Source organism: Dendrobates tinctorius, unplaced genomic scaffold (assembly GCF_039654945.1).
Source record: "Dendrobates tinctorius isolate UK_male_01 unplaced genomic scaffold, ASM3965494v1 ptg000059l, whole genome shotgun sequence".
NCBI lineage: Eukaryota > Metazoa > Chordata > Amphibia > Anura > Dendrobatidae > Dendrobates > Dendrobates tinctorius.
In genome coordinates this window covers 6,152,836-6,171,019 of record NW_027361727.1, presented here as the reverse complement: position 1 = coordinate 6,171,019, position 18,184 = coordinate 6,152,836, and the positions used below count along the sequence as shown (strand labels likewise).

The 18,184-nt window shown below is 42.8% G+C and overlaps 1 long non-coding RNA gene and 1 pseudogene across 1 annotated transcript in view; both read right to left on the bottom strand.

The window, feature by feature from the left end:
* The window catches only part of LOC141092317 (uncharacterized), a 97,656-nt gene that overhangs the window by 27,358 nt on the left and 52,114 nt on the right, over window positions 1-18,184 (bottom strand). The window lies entirely within an intron of this gene.
* On the bottom strand, window positions 1,532-5,296 carry LOC141092441 (E3 ubiquitin-protein ligase TRIM36 pseudogene; annotated as a pseudogene).

Below are 18,184 nucleotides of genomic sequence, written 5' to 3'. Positions count from 1 at the left end.
ATATGAATGCTTCATCCGTCTAAATCTTGATTCTGGAATCACACTGGCAACCCCCCAATATTGATCAAGATTGCTGCCCCCAAAATAAGGAAAGTTTTTGCATAACTTAATTTTTCAACTCAGATTGCAGGATTGCCCTGCAAAATCCAATTATACCATTGCCAAGGACATCACCTGGATGCATGTCTTGCCTACCTTAGTTTTGGGCTTCCTGAGGACCAGAACTTTTTTTTTTTTACATTCTTCTTTCTTGCATTATGGTATAATTTCTCTTTCATATATTAATTGTATTATTATTGTACAAGTATCTATATAATTTTGCCAGTACATACTGTAAGATTGTGTACTAAAAGAACACAGGAAGATGGTTGAGGGCTATAACGCAGTACACAACCAACAGACGGATGTGGCACTGTTAGCAGAAGCAGGACTCACAGGCTTTTTGTAATGAGTGGGAGAGGAAGCTTAACTTACAGGTTCTCTCTATACAGGTTCTCTTGGGGGTCATCTTATACGGCGGGGGCGGAGCTCTGCGGTTGCTGCATATGGTGCGGGAGGTGGTCCCGATGACGAGATACCTCACCGGGAAGGTGTAAGTGAATCAAGCCCGCCCTTGTATCCGATTACCTCCTCTTTCACGCCTCTGACCCGCCCTTCTCTGCCTCTCAAATCTCACGATGATGGAAGAGAAGCAGCGCAGGCACACATGCGCCGCTTCACTTCCATCCTCACGAGATTTGAGAGGCAGAGAAGGGTGGGCCAGACGGGTGAAAGAAGGAGCGGCTTCACTTCCATCCTCACGAGATTTGAGAGGCAGAGAAGGGCGGGGCAGACGGGTGAAAGAGAAGGAGGTAATCGGATACAAGGGCGGGCTTGAAACACTTACACCTTACCGGTGAGGCACCTCGTCATCGGGATTGTTCCCGCGCCATATACAGTGACTACAGAGCTCCAAACCTGCCGTATAAGACGACACCCGGCGTATAAGACGACCCCCCGACATTTGAGAAGATTTTCAGGGGTTAAAAAGTCGTCTTATACGCCGGAAAATACAGTAAATAGTCACCTTCCCTTTGCTCCTACATCACTGCCATGTACCCCATCACATGCACACTGACGTCAGCTGCTGACCTCGGGCGGGTAGCATGAATTTGTGTATGGGCCTGTGCGCTCCAATATACTTCAGCTGGATGAACGTCCAAGGAAGCACATCCAGTTGAAGTTTATGCTGGCGTCAGTGGGCCTATGAGCCACCAGTAGTTACGCCCCTGGTGAGGAAGAGACTTTCTCTATGAGTAGTCAGGTAGCAGGACTCAAGGGATTTCTCTATGAGTGGTCGGGGAAGCAGGTCTCAGGCTTTCTCTATGAGCATTTCATTCTTAAAAAAAGAAGCAATTCAAGGAGAGTCATTTTAAGGGACAGACGTTCAGACATATATATCGGATATGAAGGCTTATTCCAGTGGCCTTCAGTTACAACAGATGGTGGAATGACATACATGATGGGAATGAGATGCAAACAAAGCATGGAGGACAGCATTACACATTTATTAGAGAGAATGACAATCAAATGCTTAGTTGTTACATTTCTTGAGAATAATCCATGTGTTCTTTGGTAATTACGACCTCCAAACGAATTGCTCCACCGCCCATCAAGGCAAACGCGAGATACATTGTTCCAATGCAGTCCGCTTCTCTTTCATACAGACATTTCATGTTGGTGGCATCATAGTAGAATTATATAGGGGGTTCTCACTGCAATTGAGAATATGGTGCTCTGAAGAAAAAAAATCCAAGTAATAACACAAAAACTTCGGCACTCATATGATAGGTTTATTCACCAATAGTAAAACAAAAGAGGCAAAACACCACCACATAACAAAAATGAAAAAAGACCCTGGAATAAACAGATATTTTCTTGCGCAACGTTTCGACGTTTTTAGCCTTTCTCAAGCAAGATCTGTATAGAAATACATAAAACAAACGATTTGTAATAAGGTCTAGAAAGAATAAGTGATTAGTCATGTTAGACATTGCGATAAACGATAGACCAACAAGCAAAGGTCATATTAATTGTACTAATGAAGTATAAAAGCATTCCTCAAATACTGAAAACCCTCAACGAGAAAACGGTTAAAGACTTGTCAAAGATGTCATGATAAATACAAATGAATCATAGTAAGTACGAGAACAAATCATAATTTGACCGATCAGGGACCCATGAAAGGGTGAAAGTAGGACAATAAAATGGAAGAAAAAAGAAAGAAAAAAAAAAGATAAAAACAAAAAAACAAAAAACAAGATAATGAAAAAAGTGAAAAAAAGAAAAAGAAAAAAGGGAGAAAAAAAAGAAAAGGAAAAAAGGGAAAAAATGGGGGAGAAAAAAAGAAAGAAAAATGAATTAATGAAAAAATCCAAAAATAATTATAAAAAAATAAATATAAAAATAAAAAATGGAAAATAATGAAAAAAAAAATAAAATATAAAAAAATAAAGATAAAAAAAAAAAAAAAAAAAAAAAAAACACAGAAAAAGAGAAAAGACCATAAAGACAGAACATGGTAGATAGAGACAGTTACCTGTGTGAAGTAGGGTCTGAGAGTGTGGCAATAAATGCTGTATTAGACCTAAAATAAATAACACTGATTGATAAGTAAAAAAGGTATGGACTCACTAAAAGAACCAGCGCTGCAAGAATTAGTAATCTATAATGTTACCTGTGGACAATGTGACATATGGGCATAAAGACGCGCTCCTGGTGCCTGTATAGGAAATGGTAATTGCCAATTATATACCATTTAAAAGAAAGCTTGTGCAAAAAGTGGAGTGTACACTCCAATCATACCTGTGGGACACGAAGCATGGGGCTAATGGAGGCGTTCCGGGTGTTGGCAGGGACGGGGATGATGACCCGGTGGTCCTACATAGGCAGCAGGAATAGACTTCCGGATCAGTCCGGAGTCATGTGCCAGGTGTAACTGCGCATGACCACCGGAAAAAGCCGAGTGCTGCTGCTGGGATCCGAGATTGTCTCAGAGACTAGTGGGAGCGCATACGCTGTGTGAAACAGCATCACTGTGTCTGTAAAAGCTTGTGAGTGGCTGTAATTAGCAAAAGGAGTCAAAAGTGGAACGAAAAAGGAGGGGCGCATGTGTAGTAAAGGCAAGATAGCTAAAACAGTCAAAAATCAGCAGTTTGTTCATAAAAATAAGTGTAGGTTATAGAGTGGAGGGAAAATAAAAAATCATAATACAAAAATAAGAAAGTATATGAAAAAGTAGTAAAATATAAAAATGAAATGGAAAAAATAATAATACAATGGAAAAAAAAGGGGGGAAAGAAATAAAAAAATAAAAATGAAAAATAATTAATAAAAAAGGAATAAAAAAAATGTAAAAAACAAACCAGGGAGACAATATGTTACCTGTTCTGGAGATTATAGTGGAATCTGGAAATGAGAGAGGAATTTAGTTTATTGGGTCCTGGTCAAAACGTATATCATGAACCTGATACAATCAAATAGATGAGTATAACAGGCCAGGCCAGGACAGGCAAGGGAAGAACACGCTCTCCATAACCAGTGGAAACAGACGCTTTGGGGATAAAAAACTTTCTCATGCCTATTGCAGCCAAGGTAAAAGGCTGCCATGAGTCAAAGGCAACAGCTTCACTGCCACTGTTGTGACCACTATTCTGATCATATCTAGGACTACTAATGTCACAAGGGTCATGGAGCAATTCTTGCAGCTTGATATCCGATGCAATGTCGACTTTCACCATGTATGAGTATGGCTCGACTGAAAGGCCCAAAAATGCTTGCCCTTAGTGATGCCAGCATCGCCAATAATGTAATCAAGGCACATGTAACATCCAACTTGTACGCGTTCAGCTCTGAGTAGTAGGGGGATGACCGTCGACACTTTCCACTGTGTTCCTTCATTCGTTAAGCATCAGATGCTCCTTGTTGAATCCGCACTTATCATCAAAAAGAAAGCTGAACTCTGGGGCAGGTGGAGTCTGGAGGACGACTTCTATGCTGTGGGTGCTGCACATGGAGCGCCTAAGGCCCTGCACTCTGAAGCAGTAGGAGCTGTTTAGGTCTAGATCAGAGACAACTTTACTTGTACTTGATGCTTCAATTTCATTCCATGAAAGATCTTGATTTTTATCAAGTTTCCGGTACTCCAAAATATAGCCATCAGTGAAACCTGAATCGTTAGGCCGATTCCAGCAGATCTTTGCATTGTTGTATACTCTGCTCTCATCAATGTTGATTTGAGGTACCTCTAGAGCTTTGGAGAAAGACAAGTTATTCAATAATAATTCTTCCTTAGAAATATCAACCAAATAGTCTTCAAACATGAAATCTGCAGCTTGGTGGAAAGTTTTCAAAGATTCTGAAGCTTTCTGAATTATGGTTTGTAGTAGTTTTTCAGTTTCAACAAAGCAGGACTGATCAGTTTCCTTCAAGACTTCTTGTGCATATCCCACCAGACCATTATTATCCAGGAGACCCTGATATTCCTTCAAGACTTCTTGTGCATATCCCACCAGACCATTATTCTCCAGGAGACCCTGATATTCCTCCAGCTGACTCTGTAGTTTCTCTAATCTAGAAGACTGAGAGCTCTTTATAGATTGCAGCATAACCTATCTTCCAAAACATTAAATAGTTTATCAAAATTGTAGGTAGCCTTTTCAACAGCTCGATCTCCATTGCTCTCAGTTCTTCTGATTAATATCTCCAGTTCTGTTATATGGGTCTTCACTTGACTCACTTTGCTGGTAAGATAACCGATACCCTTTGTAAGCTTCTCCTTCAGCGTTTTGCAGGCGTTACTCATGGTGGTCACTCTGTGGTTTGCATGTGAACCTGAGAGTTTACACAAATGACAAATCAGTCTTCTGCAGATTTCACAATACATGTTCACCTTCTCTGACTCGTGTTCAGGACACATGAGCACTTTAAGGTTGAAGCTTGTTTTAGGGGCACCATATTAATGCTGAGCTTTGATGGTCCCCCATGCACGGTTGATCTTGTAACACTCATTGCAGAAGCTGGCACTGCAATTCACACAGTTCTTTGTAGATTCTTGGACTAGAGGTTTGCCAAAGTCACACCTGATGGCACTAGCAGCTCGAGCCGCCTGTCTGTGAAGTTCTACTATAGACCCCAAAGTAAAGTTCCGAAAAAGGCCATTAATTCCTCATTCTCCAAGGTCCACATCACGTAAACAGCCGGGATACAACAATGAAGCAATTCTAGGGGTTAAAGAATTGTATGTGCTGGCATTCATAATTAAAATGTGTTACCTTTTCTATATACTGTGGAGTTCCCACATTTAGATGTTTCGTTTTCTTTTCTTTTTTTTACCTAAAAATAGATGCAGAAATGCTGCAGAAAATCTGCAACATCAAAAACTCACCAAATACTCATTGTGGGAACGTAACCTGGATGGCTAAAAACTATCTAGTCATACTACTCAGAGCTGAGGGTTTGTTTGTTTATCCAGTAAACTAAAATTAAGACTACAAATTTCTCATACATAATAGTTTGTTACAATATATCAGCACAGGTAAACTGTTTAAGTCTGAAGTCGAGGTTATTTAGTTCACTGAGGATTGTCTGGCCAGAATAAAATTGTAGCAAAATTTTCAGATAAAAGTATTAAGCGTGTATGGGTTTTCCAGGGTGGACATTACCACTGGTGCAACCTGTGCAACCCAAAAGGCAAGTGGGCCGGGCTGCTTACACCTCTAAAGCAGGTGGAATTGTCCATTATGATAACCTATTGGATTTCAAAGGGCCCATATATTGCTCTTGCACAGGGGTCTTCTTCTGTATGTGTTCACTACTGTGGGTTTTAAGGTTCTGAATGTAAAGAAGGTTCCCATTTCTTGACGAATTTGGCTGGATTTCCTTGTATCAGTTTTGCCCTGTCAGTGGTTTGCTTTTTTTCCTCTTCTTTGTTTAAAGTGAACCTGGCAGCTGATTTACACTGCCCAAACCATGGGCAACATGAATCAAACACTGTCTCCATCAGTTCAGCCAAGTATGTTTTACTCTGAAATGCTGCTGTCATGATCCAGGACGGGGTTTCGCTTTGGCCTGTCCTGGTCAGACAGGGGCTTAATTGTTTCTGCCTCTGTCTGGCAGAGGGAGGCTATTTAATGCTCACTGGACCTGGGTCCGGTGTCAGTTATACTCCTGCCCTGGGCTGAGTTAAGTGACCTCTTGTATACGTGTGCCTTGTGCCTGATAACTTGTTGCTTGTTTGGTTGTGATCTGGTTCTGTCCCTGTTACGAGTTCTGCCTGACCCTCTTGTACCGTACCGTCCTCTCGTGTATGACCCTCTGCTTGTGACTCGACTGCTCTCTGCTCGTCCCTTTTATGCCGTACCGCCCTCTTGTGTATAACTTTGGCTTCGTCTGACCTCCTATCTGCTTGTCCCTGCTGTACCTCGTTCGCCCGTATTGTGTATGATCTCTGGTTTGCCCGACTCTGATTGTTCTTCCATCTTAGCAAGCAGGACGCTAAGCCCCGCCCCCTTGTGGTCGCATGACCGTAGGTCCCGTGCCTGCTTGCTAATACTTCAGCGTTCAGGTCCTGTGCATCTGTACTTTCCAGCTGTTACTATCCCCGGGACCCCTACAGCACTGGTGAGTCCCTGCTCAGCGAGGGCTGTACGCCGGCGCTGTCAGGATCCTGACAGCTGCGGCATTTAAAGGTGCCCGGTGACCATGCAACTTGGGTGACTAGCCAAATAAGCCGGTTTCCTGCGACTTCTACCAGCCCTGCTCCCCTTGAGTGACAGGTCTTTCCCTACATATACATTGGAAGCAAAAAATGAAAAAGAAGGCACCACCAACTATATATCAGGTATTAGCCTGAAGCATGTACAATGGCATGTGAGAAGAAACAAAGGAAAAGAAACATGCTATACTCAGGGATCACCAAAAATTATTATAATGATACAAATATATTCAGAATTGAGAGTCCTCAGTGGTTGATACCTTTTAATGGCTAACTGAAAAGATGGTAACACATTGCAAGCTTTCGAGACTACTCAGGTCTCTTCATCAGGCATAGACTAATACAAAATCTGAAGAGTCACATATGTATGCACAATACAGCACAGAAAAAATGCAATGGATGAAACAAGTGACGTAAAGCAGAAATGATTATGGGAGAGGGAGAAACATAAATATTGGACCAGTTCATGGATAAGGAGTCCAATATTTATGTTTCTCCCTCTCCCATAATTATTTCTGCTTCACGTCACTTGTCTCATCTATTGCATTTTTTCTGTGCTGTATTGTGCATAAATATGTGACTCTTCAGATTTTGCATTAGTCTATGCCTGATGAAGAGACCTGAGTAGTCTCGAAAGCTTGCAATGTGTTACCATCTTTTCAGTTAGCCATTAAAAGGTATCAACCACTGAGGACTCTCAATTCTGAATATTTTTCTATCTACTGGCTAACACGGTACAAAGATATATATCTTTCCTGTATTATAATGATACAAAATATTTTTAAAACACACTGCAACACAGACAAAAACATTTTAAAAAATCGAACATGTCATAGAAAACACACATGAGCCCACAATAGGGCAATAACCCTTTCAATCAAATTACCACACAGAAAATTAGAAAAATAATATCAATCTGAAATAGAAAATAGAAATAAACCATGGAGCAAAAAAAATCAATACTTTACATATAGTGTCAGCAAATGCCCAATATACTACAATGAAAAAAAGGAGATTATATATGAAAATTAGTTTCTCCCAGATGAAATCAAATGAATATAAACCTCATATCTGCATCCTAAAGTAAGCAATAGTGATTTGAAATGAAAGAAAAGCAGTTGCCCATGCAAATAACTAGATAAGGATAAATTCATATTTGTGCAAAGATCGCTGCTATCTCAAAGACACAGCAAAAGACTGAGCAATAGCCCAGAAAGATATAATGAAAGAATCCATGTCAAATACATGGAAAAAAAACAAACATATTAGAAATCACATGAGTAAATGAGCCAACCATATGGAATAGCCCACATTGATCACAGAAAGAACATATAGGGCTTAGCTTCCTAGATCTAAGAAGGTGGTCAAAAGAAATGGCAGGGCAAGACGCCCAACACTTGATGCCATACTCTGTGGCTTCCACAGGGGCCTATAGATCAAGCGTGTATATCGCAGTTTGAAGTAGCAAGCAATTATGAGATTCAGCTGTTAAACTTACCAGAAGTAGAGCGTACTGCATGCGTGTAGCATCAAGAAGTGAATCGTGAATGCGCACAAAAGCAAATCTTGTGGGGAGATCGTTGCAATGGTAATGTGGCAGAATTCCAATTGCACATGCGTGTGACATCGTGGATTAGGCTAGTTTCACATTTGCGTGTCAGGGCGCAGCGTTGGCCTGCGCACGGCCGCTGCTAAGCCCCGCCGCGCCTCCGCCGGCAGCTCCGCCTCCGGGCGCATGACGCTGCATGCGTCCCCTATCTTTATCACTGAGGATGCAGGCCGTGCGCAGTATGCGTCTTGGCGGCGCCTGCGTCCTTTTGACGGTGCACCGACCAGCGCCAAACGCAACCTGTTGCAATTTGGTTGCGCTCGGCGCACCGTCAAAAGGACGCAGGCGCTGCCAAATGCATACTGCACACGGCCTGCGTCCTCAGTGATAAAGATAGGGGACGCATGCAGCGGAGCTACCGGCGGAGGCGCGGCTTAGCGGCGGCCGTGCGCAGGCCGACGCTGCGGCCTTTAACGCAAATGTGAAACCGGCCTAACGGCAGTGCATGTGCATATCTAATAAGGTAAAGGTGCCTGTGTGTGTCAAGTGTTTACAGAGAGAGAGGATAATACACACAACTCAAAAAATAAATGGAGAAAAAAGGATGACTGAAGCAAAAAATACAAAAATATTTTTATTGTAAAAAAATTTTTTTTATATATCCATAAGAATCATATCAAGAAGTGAAAACCACAAATCAAAGGACATGGATCAAGGGACATGTAGTAAATGCCACGGTTATTTTCACACAAAAAAAATGGTAAAATATATACATATATGTTATATTATGACCTACAATAATAAATGGTATGCCAAAATTTCTGCAAAAATAAGAGGTCATAAATGTATATACCAAACCCCACAAGAAATGTTCAAACAACGCTTTTATAAAGTGCTAAGTGCATAAGTAGGGTTAATCTTGTGCAAAAAATGAAAGAAAGAAGAAAAAACTTGCAAGAAAATCCAATGTATATAAAACGAATGATAAATCACACAGTTGAAATCCCTGTGAGGTGATTCCAAAAGCGAGCCTAAAATACAATAGTACACATAATGCACTCTAAATAATCATACGTGTGCCTGGTAATATATTAAAATGCTTCCACTGAGGAAGCATTAAGCAAAACGGCGCTGTCGGGGTGAGGACACGGCTCTGGTGGGACGGTCATTACGCCACATATCAGGTATACAACCTTATTCGCTATTGCAGTTGCTGCATTTGTCTATCTCTGCATTTTCACAGCAAATTATCATGCACACTTGTGTTTGCTCAGAGCGCATTACATGTACTATTGCACTTGATGCGTGTTTGTGAAATCACCTCACAGGGATTTCTTACCACCATTGCAGTTTGCTGCATTTTTTTGTCCCTGTTTTTTTTTTTTACATATACTACCATGCACACACGATTATTTAGAGCGCATTGTGAGTACTATTGTATTTTAGGCTCGCTTTTGGAATCACCTCACAGGGATTTCAACTTTGTGTGTGATTTATCATTCGTTTTATATACATGGGATTTTTTGCAAGTTTTTTTTTTTTGGCACAAGGTTAACCCTATTTATGCACTTTGCACTTCATAACAGCGTTGTTTGAACATTTCTTGTGGGGTTTGGTATATACATTTATGACCTCTTATTTTTGCAGAAATTTTAGCATACCAATTATTATTGTAGGTCATAATATGACATATATGTATATATTTTACCATTTTTTTTGTGTGAAAATAACCGTGGCATTTACTGCATGTCCCTTGATCAGTGTTCTTTGATTTGTGGTTTTCACTTCTTGATATGATTCTTATGGATATATAAATTTATTTTTTTTTTACAATAAAAATATTTTTGTATTATTTTTTGCTTCAGTCATCCTTTTTTCTCCATTTATTTTTGGAATTGTATGTATTATTCTTGCATGATGGATGTTTGCAATTTTAATTTCATTAGACTGTGTTAGGCTGGTTTCACATTCGCGCTTTTTAAGCGCACGCACGGCCGGGGGTAGCTCCGCCCCCGAGCCGGCTCTCTGCCTGGCGTGCCCGCCCCTTCCTTGTAGCGCCGCCTCCTAGCGCACAGCGGCGCCTGCGATCGGCGCACCCTATCTTTAGCATAGGGTGCGCAGATCGTGCGCAGGCCGTGCGCTAGTTGCGCTTTGACCTGCGCTGCGCACTTTTGACGGTGCGCCGTGCGCGCCAAAATCCGAAAAGTTTGATTTTGGCGCGCACGGCGCACCGTCAAAAGTGCGCAGCGCAGGTCAAAGCGCAACTAGCACACGGCCTGCGCACGATCTGCGCACCCTATGCTAAAGATAGGGTGCGCCGATCGCAGGCGCCGCTGTGCGCTAGGAGGCGGCGCTACAAGGAAGGGGCGGGCACGCCGGGCAGAGAGCCGGCTCGGGGGCGGAGCTACCCCCGGCCGTGCGTGCGCTTAAAAAGCGCGAATGTGAAACCAGCCTTAGAGACAGAGAGGAGCTGTTAGGAATCTACACTCACTGGCCACTTTATTAGGTACACCTGTCCAACTGTGTGTTAAGACTTAATTTCTAATCAGCCAATCACATGGCGGCAACTCAGTGCATTTAGGCATGTAGACATGGTCAAGACAATCTCCTGCAGTTCAAACCGAGCATCAGTATGGGGAAGAAAGGTGATTTGAGTGCCTTTGAACGTGGCATGATTGTTGGTGCCAGAAGGGCTGGTCTGAGAATTTCAGAAACTGCTGATCTACTGGGATTTTCACGCACAACCATCTCTAGGGTTTACAGAGAATGGTCCGAAAAAGAAAAAAAATCCAGTGAGCGGCAGTTCTGTGGCCGGAAATGCCATGTTGATGCCAGAGGTCAGAGGAGAATGGGCAGACTGGTTCGAGCTGATAGAAAGGCAACAGTGACTCAAATTGCCACCCGTTACAACCAAGGTAGGCAGAAGAGCATCTCTGAACGCACAGTGCGTCGAACTTTGAGGCAGATGGGCTACAGCAGCAGAAGACCACAATGGGTACCACTCCTCTCAGCTAAGAACAGGAAACTGAGGCTAAAATTTGCACAAGCTCATCGAAATTGGACAGTAGAAGATTGGAAAAACGTTGCCTGGTCTGATGAGTCACGATTTCTGCTGCGACATTCGGATGGTAGGGTCAGAATTTGGCGTAAACAACATGAAAGCATGGATCCATCCTGCCTTGTATCAACGGTTCAGGCTGGTGGTGGTGGTGTCATGGTGTGGGGAATTTTTTCTGGGCACTCTTTGGGCCCCTTGGTACCAATTGAGCATTGTTGCAACGCCACAGCCTACCTGAGTATTGTTGCTGACCATGTCCATCCCTTTATGACCACAATGTACCCAACATCTGATGGCTACTTTCAGCAGGATAATGCGCCATGTCATAAAGCTCGAATCATCTCAGATTGGTTTCTTGAACATGACAATGAGTTTACTGTACTCAAATGGCCTCCTCAGTCACCAGATCTCAATCCAATAGAGCATCTTTGGGATGTGGTGGAACGGGAGATTCGCATCAGGGATGTGCAGCCGACAAATCTGCGCCAACTGTGTGATGCCATCATGTCAATATGGTCCAAAATCTCTGAGGAATGCTTCCAGCACCTTGTTGAATCTCTGCCACGAAGAATTGAGGCAGTTCTGAAGGCAAAAGGGGGTCCAACCCCTTACTAGCATGGTGTACCTAATAAAGTGGCCAGTGAGTGTATGTCCTGCCATACTTATACAGAGATCCAGATCCTCACATTTGTCTCCAGAGGCTGTCCTTTCAGCCAGCTTCTGAGCATGCTCCTGGAATGAGCTCCCATTGGAGTTCAGGAGTCAGGTGCTCAGTTCCTGCTCCTGATTCCATTGGCTTAGCTCAGGGCTCTGGAGATTTCTGGCAGGTCCCGTACGCTATAAAAAGTGCGTATGGCCGCTATGCCATACGCTAGTATTTTCATACTGCTGCTGTATCTATGGTGACGGATGCTTGGACTGGTGACTGACTTATTAAGAAACCCCTTCCCTCTGATAATACGATTGTGTGATTGGGCAGCCTCCAGTAGCAGTGCCAGTGCGCTCCAGCTATTCCTGTCTCAGCAGCTAGTGTCCTGCATCGCGCCAGCGATATCGTGGTGTCTCCGCTGAGGCTCCGTTCACAACGCACTGCGGTTGCAGTTCCTCGGGCGTTCGCAGTTGCGACGTCTCGCACCCCTTTTTCACGGTAGGTCTTGTCTGAGTAGTTCTGACATTTAAGACTGCTCCTGTGACCCTTCATTACCGTGTCGCTGTTGTTCTGTGGCTTAAACAGACACAGCGTTTTTGTGTGCTTTAAGGTTGCGGCTCTGTGTCTTTAACAGAGCTTGCTTCAGTGCACTCCGGGTGCAGTTAACCCCGTGCACATTAATACCATAGTGCTCTGCCTCTCTAGCAGCGGTCATATCACCTGCCGTACGGTGGACCCCGAGTGGCGAAGGCACTTTAATTATTTTTTTTTTTTAGTGCCTTCCGCCACTCCTAACAGGAGCCACAAGACCGCAGTGTCTGATTTCTCCTACTCCTGCAATGATTGGAAGCAATTCACCTTCATATTAAATGGGGCAGGTTTCTTTTAGCAGTGCAGGGGTTAATTTGCTCTGTTGAGAGTTCCTGGAGGTTAAGGCTCTCAGCTGTGCACTGTTAGCCACTCCCATCTCCTATATAACCTGGGCCCTGGCCGGCACTCCTTGTCAGAGTAGCTGTTGCTGTATAGCCGAAGGTTGTTGGTGATGGTTATTATTGGATAAGGCGGTTGCTGTATTTGTCTGTGACTGTATCTTGGTTTTGAGTGTGTGATAATTTATTTTCTTCTCCTACATTAGTTTAACCCCATCCTCCACTGCCCGGTGCATCCCTCTGTTGTCTGTGTATATTTGTATGCTTGGCATTTCTCGTTATCCCTGTTCGTATTACCTTGTTAGTCTGGTTGGTGTATTATGGTACATTACTACTCCCCTCTTACCTGGGGAAGGGTACAGACTGAGGGCGGATCCAGGAGCAAAGGCAAGGTACGTGGCCCCGGCATCTTCACATCAGAAGTAATCCGGGGAATAGGGCAAGCTAGGGCGCCCCTAGCGTTAGGGACAGAGAAAAGCCCCTGGTCCCGGGACACCTGACAACAGAATTGTGCCAGTGTGCACACAGAATATAAGCAAAAGAAGGGTAATGGTATTCGTACTTGAGCACATGGTGATCAACAAGATCGCGCATGTGCATACACTGGCCAGTGAAGTTACAGGTAAAAGTCCTACACATTGAAAGTGCCACCGTAAGGACTAAAATACAGATGCACTACTTATTAAATAAACAGGAAAAAAGGAAACAAACCTCAAATGAATAAAAATAACGTTTTAGGAAGGCACAACATGATAGACTAGCCTTGAACATTAGGCAGCTATATAAAGATGATGATATTAAAAGAAAAATAAAAAAAAAGTGGAATATTGTGCATGATGATAATAAAATACCTACCGGTATATTGATTAATTCTCAATCGATCACTATGCATTAAAAGACCTTAATAAGTCAAACTGTGTATTGTACCATATCCATATATCATAAGAATGAGATAAGATTTATCGCTAATGTTAGTATCTAACAACATAGACTAGAGGAATGGAAGCACAGCTTAAACGCTATTACTGGTGAATATCAATAAGTGAAGAAAAAACTATATTGGACAAGGTTAAGGGTAAAGAAAATAATACCTAAATTATTACCGTATTATTCATCAATACATGATGCATTAGTCCTATTGTGAGCTCATATGTGTTTTCTATGGTATGCTTGACTTTTTAAATGTTTTTATTGGTGTTGCAGCGTGTATTAATAAAATTTTGTATCATTCTAATAATTTTTGGTGATCCTTGAGTGTAGCATGTTTCTTTTCCTTTGTTTTTCTTTTTTCTCCCTAAGTATACATGGCACATTTCTGAAGCACAAATTCTGGTACCTCCGGAAAAAAATGAAGAGATTCATAAAATGTTAAAGCTTTAATAATAATAATTAAAAACCAATAATAACATTAAAAACAACAGAGTGCCTCAAAAGGGGAGCCACAAAAATCACATCAATATGCTCAATTGTAGAAGAGACTACATAACAATGAGGTAAAAATATATATTAAAAAAAAAAAATTAGATAAATATTAGGCAGGGAACGATATCAACAATCAAGTGTAGTACAAAAAGCATAGGGAGAGAAACTAATTAGAATAAATAAATATAATCCAAAAAATAAAGAAATAAATCACAATCTAATATCAAGATCTCCCAAATAATAGCAGCACACTGTGCTAAAATGTAATTCTCACTGCCAAGAATATATTCCACAGCCAAAAGGCATAAACCCAACAGAGGAGGAAGATATAAGAGTAGAAAGAAAAATTAACATATACCGGTAACTATCAATACCTCAATATAGTGCAAAGTGGACTCCCCACACCCCAACATGTGTTTCACCGCTGGCTTCTCCCGGGGGGGGCATGGCTAAGTAGGGGGCAATGGGCTATTTAAATAAGCCAGGACCAATCAAGTGAAGGACGTATTAAATCATCTGGCATCATGGCCCATGTCAGCTCTGCCGTGCCCCATATCACAATTCACTTCCAGATAAGCGCTATCATGAACTGCAAGTGTTGAATCGCAAGCGGTCACTCCTGAAGCACTTCCGGAAGGGAGACGGGGTCAGACAAGGAGCGCATGCGCACAGCCACTTCTAATTGAAGAGTGCAGAGAAAGTACTGCAGACCATATCCAGTGAGCACCGGTGTCAATCAAACCGAAAAGGAAAATAAAAAAAAAAAACTTGCAGTGATATTAGCGGCACACGTGTGGGTCGCCCTCCCAGGGCTGTGGGGTACTCGGTACCGGGCCGGTGTCAGGGGTAATGTGTCACAGCGGCGGTGACCCGGTCTGTGGTCCTGGGCACCCAAATCAATGGGGCTTGAGACCGAAGTCTGTGCTAAGCAGTCATCCCAGCAGCTGAGCCTTGAATAGGAGACCACTGCACAAGACAAGGCTTGGGATCTATCCCATGCAGCAGGAGGATACTGGCGCCTAACATACGGGTCTGTGAAAATCATGCACAGCATACAGATTTCATCTGTGTGATGTTGACGTTGCAAAGTATAGTGGAAGCTTTGTAATTTATCTATTTCTTTATCCATCCTTAGAGAACACTGATGACACACTGATGGTAAAAACGGACACAATAATAGCACCCTGATGTTAAAAAAATGGACTCACTGATGGTAAGAAAGGACACGCTAATAACACCCTGATGGTAGAAATGGACACTGATGGTAAAAACGGATACACTGATGGTAAAAATGGACACATTGATGACACCAGAACCATTTTTCATGGATATGTGAATGAGGCCTAACATGCAACTGATTTATGGCTAGAAAATCCAAGCAGTGCATACATTGCTTGTACGCCGCATGGGAAGCTTAGAGAACTCTCTATACAGTCTCTGTGCATTTAACTCTGCATGAAGACTTATTTAACAAAAAAAAAAAGATTTAGATTGTTACAGTGCTATAACTATCCATGTATGTGGTGATCTGATAAGTTTTGACAGTAACACTTTATATAAAATTAGCCAGAAGGTGGCGCTGTTTCTGTTCCTGTTTTTTTTTTTTTTCTGACAGATCACACTGGATACTACTTCCACCTGAGAAATAGTGTTTGTCTTGAACTATTAATTATTAATCCAAATAAAATGTATCAATTAAATCTACAATAATCACTTCTGGAAATTATGCTAATGTATATATTATTCGTGTCCATATATTTTAATATCTATTAATGGTACATGAGGCCTAGTCATAAAGATGATCACTTCTTTCTTTATAGAGGATTAACATAACAATGGAGTACTCCATGTTTCCATTAATGATTTCTGGAAAACTGTAAAGGATTAATAGGAGTCCTGTAAAAATTATATGGTTTTCATTAGCGTTTGGACGGCTGCCATTTGCAGATCTCTCCACGTGGGATTTAATTATCTGCAGCATGAAGTTGAGCTGTAAAGTTTTGTGATGGGGGGTGCACAGTTGAGGTGGGCACTATGGGAATATTCTGTCTGAGAATTCTTCCTTGCTTATTTTATGGCATTTTCTAAAAATGGAGAATGTCAAGATGTTTGTGTTTTGTAAAAAAAAAAAATGAAGGAAGATAACAATTCACTGATGTAGTCTTACTTCACAGTGTTAGGGTACCGTTACACCTAGCGATGTACCAGCGATCCCGACCAGCGATATGACGCGGTCAGGATCGCTGGTACATCGCTAGGTGGTCGCTAGTGAGCTGCCACACAGGCAGATCTCACTAGCGACATCGCTGGGGACGGGGATCGCTACTTACCTGTCAGACGCGGCGATCCTGCGTCCTCCCGCCCGGCTCCACGCGTCGCTCGTCGTCACAGCAGGAAGCCCAGCAGGAAGTGACCGACGAGGAATGATGCAGGAGCTTATCGCGCGATCAGCGATAACCAGCGGGGGAGCCGGTCCGAGGTAAGTATCACATGCAGCGATATCGCTAGCAATATCGCTGTAACGTCACAAAATCGGTGACTTTACAGCGATATTGCTAGCGATATTGCAGTGTGTAATGGGGGCTTTAGTCTAGGGTCACGCAGCCGTATGTTCTCCACCTGAAAAAATCAGCCGATTATCCTAATCACACTCTGATCAGAGTTTGATCAGAGTCTGATTTGATTTTCTCAGATGTGGAAAATTTAAAAAAAAGTTTCTACATCTTCTTAATTCAGTCTGTCAGTGAAAATCGGACTGCACTCGGATGACAGCAATCTGGTTTAAGTCCCGGGGTGGTGCTGGTTCAATTACCGCTTTGATTATACAGTGCGCCCCCGGCTCTGACTGACACTAGCTTTGCATTGAGGCTTGTTGTCAGTCAATGCTGGGGGAGCGGTTTCAGCCTCCACTGAACTGTTGCCGCCCACATGACTTAAATCGGAACACTGCCGGGAGGAATAAAATTCATTTTCTCCCTGCAGTGTTCAGGTTAGTGCAGATGACACTAATAAACTGCAGGTTAACCAGATTATCTGCAGGTTAATAGCATTTTTTCTGGTGACAGGTTCCTGATAAAGGGAATTTCAAAGAGAAAATTATGTATTTTTTGCATACTAACTATGGATTTTAGCAGCAACAGACTGATACATAACCTATTTGTCTAGAAACGTTATCCAATCATGCTTTTACCTAGACAAAAGACATTGTGAAGGGAGGAGGTGGAGGTGAGGTGTGTTATTGTTAGGTGTTGGATTTCTGCGTTTACTCAGCAGGGATCCAGACCCTCACATTCTGCAGTCTCCTGCTGTTTATCTACTGCAGAGTAGATTGCAGAAGAGATTGCTTTGCAGCAAATCTTTCCTGAGGCTAAGTCCTTCTGTCCTCCTACTGAGCATGCTCATGGGAGATCGGGAGTCATGTGCTCAGGTCCCGCTCCAGATCTCATTGGTCCATCTCAGAGATCTGGAAGCTTGCGGAAGGTCCCGGCTGCTATAAAAGGCGCGCATGGCTGTTCCGCCATGCGCTAGTAGAGAATTACTTGCTGCTGTGTGTCTGAGGACGGATGTATGATTCTGGTGAATGACATTATAAAACCCCTTCCCTCTGATATTACGTATGTGGTTAGGGACTGAGTCAGAATCAGCGCCAGAGCTCCTCTGCTGCAACATCCACAGCTGTTAGCGTCCGACAATGCGCTTGCGCCTTAGCCTTGTCGTTTAGCGGCAGTGCCCACGCCGCGCTGCAGTAGCAGCCCCTTTGCATCCGCAGTTGCGACGCTCCGCACACGGTAGGCCTAGATGGACGTAGTGCCACTGTCTTGGG